Source organism: Microtus pennsylvanicus, chromosome 2 (assembly GCF_037038515.1).
Source record: "Microtus pennsylvanicus isolate mMicPen1 chromosome 2, mMicPen1.hap1, whole genome shotgun sequence".
In the NCBI taxonomy this organism is placed as follows: domain Eukaryota; kingdom Metazoa; phylum Chordata; class Mammalia; order Rodentia; family Cricetidae; genus Microtus; species Microtus pennsylvanicus.
In genome coordinates, this window is record NC_134580.1 from 141,037,611 (window position 1) to 141,047,303 (window position 9,693).

The following is a 9,693-nucleotide window of genomic DNA, read 5'->3' on the forward strand; positions in this document are numbered from 1 at the left end:
CTGGGAAGAGGAAAAGTCAGTCTGCAGTCGTCACCCAGAGACAGAGGAAGCCAGACACAGAGCAAGCAAGATGTGACTGCCTCGCTGAAAAAGGTACCAAGCCACGTGGCAAACACAGACAAGAATTATGGGCTAATATAAATTATAGGAGTTAATAAGAAGCCTGAGCTAATAAGCCAATCAGTTTATAATTAAAGTAGACCTTAACGACTGTGGGAACCAGGCAGGACAGAGACATCTGTCAACAGACAGAGAAACCCTGTCTCAAAAAAAATAAAGAAAAGAAAGAAAGGAAAAGAAAAGGCCAGAAAAGAAAAACATGACTGCTGGCCCACAAGATCACTTCTGCATTCTTTTCACCCTACACCCAAATAAACCAAGGAAAGACCAAAACCTGTTTCACTTGGGAAATTTGGCCAACTGTCCACCACTTTATGAAACTGCATTGTCTTGTGGGCATGTGGCTATGTGTGTGTCTATGTTTGTGAGCCTGATGACCAGAGACCAACATCAGCTCTCTTCTTTTTGAGACAGGACCTCTCATGGAACCCAGAGTTCAGCAATTCAGCTAGACGAGGTGGTAAGCAAGCCTCACAGATGCCCCCGATTCTGCCTCCCCGGTGCCAGAGTTACAGGCGCTGCAGCACGCCTTCCTCTTAACACAGGTGCCAGGGATCCGAGTTCAAGTCCTTATGCTTTCTCGGCATGCACTTTACCCACCAGCCCGTCTCCTCGGCTGCCAGAAAATGTTCATGGCCATATTGGCTAAACACCCACCTACACTGGCTGCTGGGAGGTGCCCATCCCCTCAAAGGTGAGCACCTGTACCAGCCCTGCCCAGGTGTCCAGCCCAGATGCTGGGCCGCAGTGTGTCTACTGTGTTTAATTATAAGCCAAGCTGCCTTTGTTTTCCCTTTCACTTCCAATCAGGGCATTTCACTGATGACTATGTAGATAATGTTATCTGCGAATTCCTTCCAGGTTACCCTACCCTCAAAGCACTTGCTAAAACCAGAGGTGTTTGATCTGTTTGTTTGGGAAGCATTGAGCTAAGGCCATCAACAAAATCCCACTTGTCGTTCCCAGTGTTTGGTTTAGAATCCAGGACAACACCCAGACAGGGGCCGCTGAGACAAAGAGCAAAGCCTGCTGCAGGGTGTATTTTGTTCTTTAGAAAATAAGAGATAGAAGGAAGTCCGTCTTCTATCCCTCCCTGCTTTGAAGGGAGATTTGATGATTGGAGCTGTGGCAGCCACACTGAAACCAAGAGACAAGAAGGTAGAGGGCATACTAAGGACAGGGGGACAGCGGGATCTTGGGATTTTGAAGATGTTATCAAAAGACAAGGCTCAGACTCTCCCCTACTTGGAACTTTTTGTTACGGGAGAAATAGAAACTTCAATTGCCCAGAATGCTAAGCCAGGCATTCCATTTCACTCTAAGTCAAGCATCAAGAGCCACATCCAAATGATTAGACGCTGAGCTATCGTAACGATCTTGGTCGGCTTCCCTGTTCTTCGAAACAGCCAGCTTAGCGGCTATCCTTCAGAAGTGTGCAGACAGCATGGTCTCCAGAGTGGTGCTAGGCAGTCTTCACCAAGCACAGATTCCTCCTAACTTCCCTGGGCTGTACGTTCAGATCCCGGCCTCTCTGACTACCGAGGTGGGTCAGACTTCTGCTGGAGTTCTGGCCATGAGCCAACAAGAAGAGCTGTCAGCAACACACTTCCCAGACACATCTGGCATCCACCTGGCCAAACACAACTTATGTCCCTGCTTGAGGTCCTCAGCGGATGGCCTCGGCCTCCCCTACCCCCTGGCCTCACAGACATGCTTAGCTTAAGGATTCCAGTCTGGGCTAGAATGGAGGGTTGTCTCCAGAGGGGCCCTCGTGTGTAAAGCAGGGAGGCCCCCCCCCCAGCCCATGTGTGCTTTGCAATCCCCTTAAGACTGGGAACGTAAAACAATGGTTTGTGAGAATCTAGCAAAGCGCTAGGCGTGGCAGCAGAGGAGGCTTGGAAGGCTGGGCTGATAGCCACCCTCCTCAGGAGGCACGGTGCCATCTGCCATGGTGGAGATGCCCCACCGCCCCAGGCAATTCCCAGAAGGCCTCTGCCAATCACTCAGCAGTGAGGAATCCATCCTGGGAAGCTCAGCCAAGGCTTTCTAACACTCCCAGGAATGTCAAAGGGGAGCCAGTGGGGTGTCTGAAAATATTCATCAAATAGGTGTGTGACATGCCCTGGGGGACAGGGGACCACACCAGGGAATGTCAGCAAGTCTAACGGCACAGCTTAAACAATGGTGCCCGAATTCGGGTCGACAACCTCAGCAGACTACAGACTCACACATCCGAGACTTGAGGTGTTTGCGCGGACCTGGACAGTCAGCTGGCTCAGCCCTCCTTAGCCTTCCCTCCTGGTCTTCCTCACACTGCTTAGAAACCACCCAGGCCGGCTGCCACCACACTAGGTCACCATTCTCAGCACTGCGGCCACTCTTTGGGGTGGAGCCCTCCCGAGCAGGGCAAGATGCTGAGAAGCACCGGTGGTTTCCATCCCCAGATGTCGTATTTGTGGCCCTCAAATTTGTCTCCACCAATTACTGCATGTTCCCTAGGCGGCAAGAGAATCAATGGCTCTTGCCCATTCGGGACTCTGGACCCACTCCCAGCCCTGCTGGCTCCACACCAAGTCTCTCTCCACTGTACCCACCCAAACCATCCCTGGGATTCTGTCCTGTGGCCACTCTCGGTTCCCCACAGCTGTTGATGGTCCTGGGCCTTGCGTCCCCACCTCAGCATCAAGCCTGATGTTTGTGTTAGCCAAAGATTTTTGGAACACAAATCGGCTCCTTTCTGAAAATCTATGGTTTTCTGTTGTAAGGAGAGGCAGGCTGCATCCCGCCACCCGGCTAGCTTTACCTGAAATAATTACATGGAAACTGTATTCATTTTAAACACTGCTTGGCCCATGAGCTCTAGCCTCTTACTGGCTAACTCACATCTTGATTAACCCATTTCTATTAATGAGTGTAGCACCACAAGGTGGTGTCTTACCGGGAAGGATCTTAACCTGCGTCCATCTTGGAGAGGAGAGCTATAGGGTCTGCTTGAATCTGCTTTCTTTCTGCCAGCATTCTGTTCTGTCTACTCCGCCTACCTAATTTTCTGTCCTATCAGGGCTAAGGCAGTTTCTTTATTAACCAACGAAAGTAACACACAGACCCTCCTCTATCAGTTTTCCATGTCATTTAAAATAAAGTCTGAATGTCATACTTCTGTCCTCCCCTCCACAGCTCACTCATGAATTCCTACTCTGCTGGGCGTCTGAGTCCTCTCCACCTCAGGGCCTTTGCACAGGCTGCTTTTACCCCCTCAAATGCTCTCTCCTCAGCTCTTCTGAGGCCAGCCTCTTCCTACACTTCAGGCCATGGCTCAGAGGGTCTCCTCTGCAGGGAGGCCTCTCTGGATCACCTGCCTGAAGTTTCCTCTCTGTGCTCCACACTCGTGAAACTGCCTTGGATTTCATTGCTGTGTTTTGTAGTTATGTTATGAATGGCCTTGATGGTGGCCTGGCCTTGTTCACTGCTTGCTGTTGGGGCCTTCCCCTCTGGAGGACTGGGTTCTCTTTTGATAAGCTAGGTCCTCAGGTAGCACCTGGCTCTTGTCAGGTGCTTACTAGGGACAGCTGGCACTCGTAAGGTACTGAGACCCGTGAGGTACTGAGACCCGTGAGGTACTGAGACCCGTGAGGTACTGGGACCTGCGAGGTACTGGGACCCATAAGGTACTGAGACCCGTGAGGTACTGAGACCCGTGAGGTACTGGGACCCGCGAGGTACTGGGACCCATAAGGTACTGGGACCCATAAGGTACTGGGAACTGTGAAGTACTGAGACCTGTGAGGTACTAGGACCCATGAGGTACTGAGACCCATAAGATACTGGGACCCGTGAGGTCCTGGACCTGTGGTACTGGGACTCATGAGGTACTGGGAACCACGAGGTACTTGAGCCCTTGTGGTACTGGGCCCTGTGTGGTAGTGGGATCCTGCAGTAACAGGGCCTGCACAATGCCCAGAAGGTTGTCATGCTCAAGGCAAGGGTGCATTTTGACACCTCTCTACCCTTGTTCTCATCTGGAGCACCCATGCACACTGCTGCCCCACAGCTGGACAAGAAAAGGCCTTCTTCCAAACCTTTTGCCGGCTTGGACATAAGCAGGATGCTTTGCTCCTTCCTAGGACTTTGCATTTTTTAAAACAAACACTTCAAGATGATTTTCACAGTGGAGGGCCAGGCAAACTCAGCCCCCAGAAAGCCCTGGATCAAAGCCAGGCTGCAGCTTTCTCCACCGAAGTGGCTAAGTTAGGTTCTTGTTCCCAAGCAGAAAGGCGAAGGTGGTGATGTCCCTGTGGTTCTCCCCTCTGCCAGGATGCTGACGGACAGCTCCTCTGACCATGGCTGCCCATACAGGTAGCTCTGGTTTCCCAAATGTCCAGGCTTCCCTTTTCCAGGGGACCCCCAGTTTGTGGGACCCAGAAGCTACCACCCCCCCCCAATCCAGACTGTGATCTGAGGCACGCGTAACTTACTATCTCATGGGAGGGCATCTAGGGGCCCGGGGGGCTGTCGCTGCAAAGAGGCTTGCTTCTACTGGGCTGTGACCGCAGAGGTGAGAGGGCAGCCACTCAGTGTCATTGCCGGGCATCTCCAGGGTGATAACAGTCAAGGTGTGCCTGGGACAGATGCTAACGCTCGGCACTGATGATCTCACCCCGGTCCACAGACTCAGGGAAGGGTGTGAGGACTTACCCTCGTCACTTGTTGGATAAGAACACGGAGGCATATAACGATTGAGTCACACGCCCCCATGTCATTGCTGGGCAGGTGGCCAGACAGACTGGCTGTCTTCAACACCCAGCCTGGGGCTGCCAGAGACTGCAGCTCTAGTGCTGAAGACGGCGCAGAGCGAGGTGGAGGGCAGAGCGGAGACAGAAGAATGGCGTGTATGGCAATTGCTGAGCCCCGATCCAGCAGTACCTGATGCCAGGGATGCCTTAGGATTTGGGGACCCGTGAGAGGCAGCAGACATTTTTTCTTTTGCCTCTGAGTGATTTCAGAGCCTCTCTTTCAATGGCTTGCAAGAGAAAGGGTCCTGATTGGAGCCCTTAGAAGAAAACACCCCGAGCCCACATTTCATCGGCAATTGCACTCGGCAGCTGCTGGCAGATATGGGTGAAACGGTTCTGGCTTTCCGCCCATGAACTGCAAGGTCTGTAACCCCAGCGCCCAACTGCAGCCAGCCACTGCCTCTTCCCCTCTAGGCTCCAAGTGAGGTCTAGTTCCCTAGCAACCGCCCCAATTAGGCAATCACGCCATTTATCAGGATGCCAATTAATTATAATGATCTTAATGATCTCCCAATTAGATAGCGCCTTGAAGCCGGCTGGATGATGGGCATCTGCCGGGGTCCCCACTAGGCCAGTCCCTGGGGCTGGCCATAGCCATTGTCCTGGCCTGCAGGTCACCACGGAGAAGTTCACTTTTCCCTTTCCACTGACCCACAGAGTCCAGCCTGAAACCAAGTGCCAGGGACCCCCTCTGAGGCCACTCTACCAGCAGCCACAAGAGGGTCTCACTCCCACCATGTCCTACCTCTTCCTTGTGCTTTTGAGGAGCTAAAAATCCTAACCTCAGCACGCTTTTCATTGGCCACATTTGAGAGAACCTTTGCATCTAGACCAGGGGAGGGAGACGAACGCCGGGGAAGAAGAGAGGGCAAAAAACCACCAGAGGAAAACAACAACAGCAACAATGCAAACCAGGGCACCTCCCTCCTTCATCCAAAACATGAGGTTCTTGGAGGAGGGAAAGGATTCGGAGGGGCTTCCAGCTTCCAGAGCTTTGCTGTTTCACTGGTCGGGTCTTTCTTGCCCCCTACATTTAGAAAATAACTAAGCCCCTAGAGGACAAGGGCCTAGTGGTTCAGAGGACCTGGAGCCTGAGGAATGTACCACTGAGCATGGTATTCAAGCCACAGCGCCGGGATTTCGTGTGGACACGTGACTCGTGTCTAAGGGCCTACAACACTTCCTGGCCGCTATCTTTGAGGTGAAGAGGAAACTCCTTTGAACTGGTCAGAAAGGCAGGAAGGGCCTCAGGTCTTCAGAGAGGGCAGAGTCTAAGACTAGATAATGTCTGAGTGAGAATCCCCGCTGACCCAGGGGCCAGAAGCCAGCAAGGCCAGGCGCAGGGGAGAGACTCAGTTCCCCAGTTAAAAGGCATTTTGAACATCTGGTGTGAAATTGCACATGGGATGGGGTCCTTGGATACAGCCCGTGTGGGCCAGGGGGACACAGGGGCACACACAGAGACTGCACACGGGTGTGCTTAGCTCCTTCCTCAGGGCCAGCCTTGTCTCAGCAAATCTACCCTTCCACCCTTAATTCTGAAAACCTAACATGCTATTAAGGTTTCAGAAAAAGCCATAAATTCAAATAAAAAAAAACCTCAAGAGGGTTACACAAAGTCCAAAGCCACACTGCCTCCCAGGCAGGGCTGGGACAGCGGGTCCAGCATTACATCGGCCAAGCCAACAAACACCATCATCAACCAACTGCTGATTACAACACCAAACCGCACAGAAACAGGTTGTTTTGATTTTCCTGAGGACTAGCCAGGCTGGGTGGAGCATCTTGGGGGGAGGGGTCTTCAGGGAGCTCCCACCCCCTTTTAATCAGTGGTTGCATCTTACTTGATCCCCTGCGGGCAAGGAGCTGGGCCCGGTGACGGTCCCCACAAACTGTAAGATGAACAATTTGGAGGGGGTGGGGGAGAGAATCCAGGGTGTCCCCAGGGAAAGCCAGTGTCACCTGCTCTCTGTCACTCACCTCCAGAGTAGACTGGGGGTGCACCGTGGGAAAGAGGCAGGGACAGATGGAGGGGAGAGGGCGGGCATCCCCATAGACACGGCAAATATCTAGAATCAAACGTAAGCTGAACGTAATTACTTGGTTAATTAAATATTGACTTTTAACTCAAAAAGTGATTAAAGCAGGCTGCAAGAGAGCCAATTCAGAAGGGGTGGGACCGCTCAGAACTTTCAGGAAGTGGGGAGAGGCGGGGGTCACCACAGCCGCGCTCTGTGCAGACCATCCTACTGTGTGGGGAGTCAGGCTCTCAGGGTCCCCGCCAGACAGAAGCCACCAAGCAGACCTACGGTCCGCGGGTGGCTCCCTCCATCTGCCCGCTTTGAGCCTCCTCGCCCAGCCGCCCTAGCAGGGACTAACACTGCCATCCACACTTTCCGGGGTAACACTCTGTGCCTGGCACGCTTAAAGCTCCACAAATGCTGTCGAATGAATGAATGAACTACTCTAAATGAAGTCGCAGTTCCCCGCTGCAGCGTCCCCTTCGGGCTTCTGACCTGGCGCGGGAGAAGTTTTCCGATTTCATTTGTCCTCGGTTCTGCGAGTTCCAAGTCCCTGCTTGCTTGGGTCCTGCCCAGACAAGCTGCACGTGACCTGGCTTTTAGCTGGCCCTCTGGGTCTAAACCCCAAGGGGTCAACCCGGCCATGCTCCTGCAGCCCTCGGGTCCAGGCGCCCTTCCCCGGGGACCACCGGAGCGCAGAGAGAAGTCCTCCCCCCACCCCCTGCCGCCCAGCCTCACAATCGGGGTCAAACCGGTCAGCCCCCTGTGGCTGGCCGGCGCTGAAGCCTCCGGGTGCCACCCTCCAGGAGCGGAGCAGCGGGGACCCACTGGGCTCACCTGAGCCGTGCTCGCCCTGGAATCCGTGATCCCGGCCCGGTCCCGAGCCCCACTCACAACGCGGCCCCCGCGGCCTCACCGCGCCTCTGCCGCAGCCGGGCCGGGCCGCGGGGCGTAGGGGACTCCGCGCTGCCGCTGCCCCGGCTGCCGCCGCTGCATCCCGGCTTCTACTCCGCCCCGCCCGCCCCGGGCTCCGCGCGCTCCAGGACCCTGGACCCGGCCGCCTCCCGCCCGGCCGGGGACCCTGCGACCCAGCCATCGCGCCTCACCTCCGGTTCCGCGGTCGTCCCGCGTGCGCCCCGGCCACAAGTCCCGGCGGCTCCCGGCCTGCTGCCTGCCGAGCCGGTGGCCGGCCGCGCTCCCGCCGCCGAGCGCGCACCCTCACGGGCCCCGGGCTCACTCACCCGCACCCGCTCCCGCTCGCCCTGGGCGCGGAGTTGAAACCGATGTAAGCTGAGCAGCGAGCTGCCGGCGAGCCGGGACCGCGCGTGCGTGTGTGCGCGCGTGTGTTCCACTCGGCCCAGGGGCGCATCTCTTAGTCCACCAGACACCGGCGCGAAGTCGCAAGGGCCATGGATCAGGCCCCGAGGCTGGCGCGCAGAGAATCCAGCCTCTTTCCGTTTTCTTGTCCTCCTCCCACCCAGCCGCGAGGAGCCAAGTATTCCCTGAGGCGTACGACAGCCCCGGCCCGGCGCTGCCCCTCGTAATGACACGTTAATAAATGTTTTCTTTTATCCGCTTTCACAGGGGCTCGCCCTGGTTTGCAAACACCCGGCTGCCTTTGCTGAAAGCCCAGAGCTCGCCTCTAAACACACACGCACACACTTGCCATTGGAGACGCCGGCTCGGGCCGATTCCCGAGCTAGATCGAGGGAGGAACTGCCCACGCGCCCGGGACCTTCCCACGCCTCTCCGAAGCTCTCTGAAAAATTAACTTGAGCTCAAGCGAAAGCAGAAGCGTTGCCCAGGCATGGGCCGGGAGTGGGAAAGAAAGGAGAGGCCGGCTCTCTTGGTAAAGAGAAAACTCGACTCCAGGTGGTGCTGTCTGCGCGATTTCTGCCCTCCCGAAGCCACCAGAGGTCTGAGGGACACTGGCTGCTGGGGGAGGGTGAAGAGCCCACCAGTAGCTGCAGAAAGTGCAGCCAATGAGCTGGGGGGAACTGACCCTGCAGGGGAACAGCGCTGGCCTTGGGTGGAAGCATAACCCTGAAAATCCTCCATGGTATTCTATCCATTTATAGATATTGAAATCAAGACACAGAGCGTTCCAAGTTATTGGCCCAAGGTCAGACAGTTACAAGCAATGGATCAGGATCTAAACCCAAGAAACCAAGCTCCGGGATAATATCTGAAATTTCAGGCTGTACTTATCTTACAAATCCTCCTTTCCCTGGTGGGATTTTTCTAGTTTCCTGATGGATAGTGTTGTCAAGTTTAATAAGTAAAAATAACAGGGCACCCATGGAGATTAAAAAAAAACAAACAGAAAAATCTCTACTGTTTATCTAAAGTTCAGACAAATTGTTTTGACTGGGTTGGGGGCTCTAGGCTCCTCTTTGTACTAATCCTGAACTTGCTTTTCCAAGCCAGGGGCAGGTCTCACCTTTGGCCAGTGTGCAGTTATGGCTGGATACAGAATGTCGGGGTATTCACTTTTAGGAACAACAACAACAACAAAAAGACACCTCCCCCTTTCTTCCAGTATTAGTGCTGCATAAGAAGGGGCCACAATCCCTACAGCATGGTTCAGTGGATGTGTGTGTGTCAGGAAGGGCCACACTTCCCATAGCACTGTTCAGTGGCTGCGTGTGTGTGTGTGTGTGTGTGTGTGTGTGTGTGTGTGTGTGTGTGTAAGGGCCATACTCCCTGGTCACTGTTCAGTGGATGTGTGTGTGTGGTGTCAGGAAGGGCCACACTCTCTG

The 9,693-nt window shown here is 54.5% G+C and overlaps 1 protein-coding gene across 3 annotated transcripts in view; it reads right to left on the reverse strand.

Annotated features, from left to right (window-relative positions):
* Positions 1–8,829, reverse strand: part of Sulf2 (sulfatase 2) — an 81,804-nt gene extending 72,975 nt beyond the window's left edge. The window contains exon 1 of one of the 3 annotated variants that reach the window (XM_075963109.1): positions 8,601–8,829. The gene's annotated coding sequence lies outside the window, so the exon portion shown is untranslated. Of the gene's footprint in view, positions 1–8,040 lie in introns of all 3 variants that reach the window. The other 2 variants (XM_075963108.1, XM_075963107.1) reach the window with 2 other exon arrangements.
* Positions 8,830–9,693: the final 864 nt, after the last annotated feature.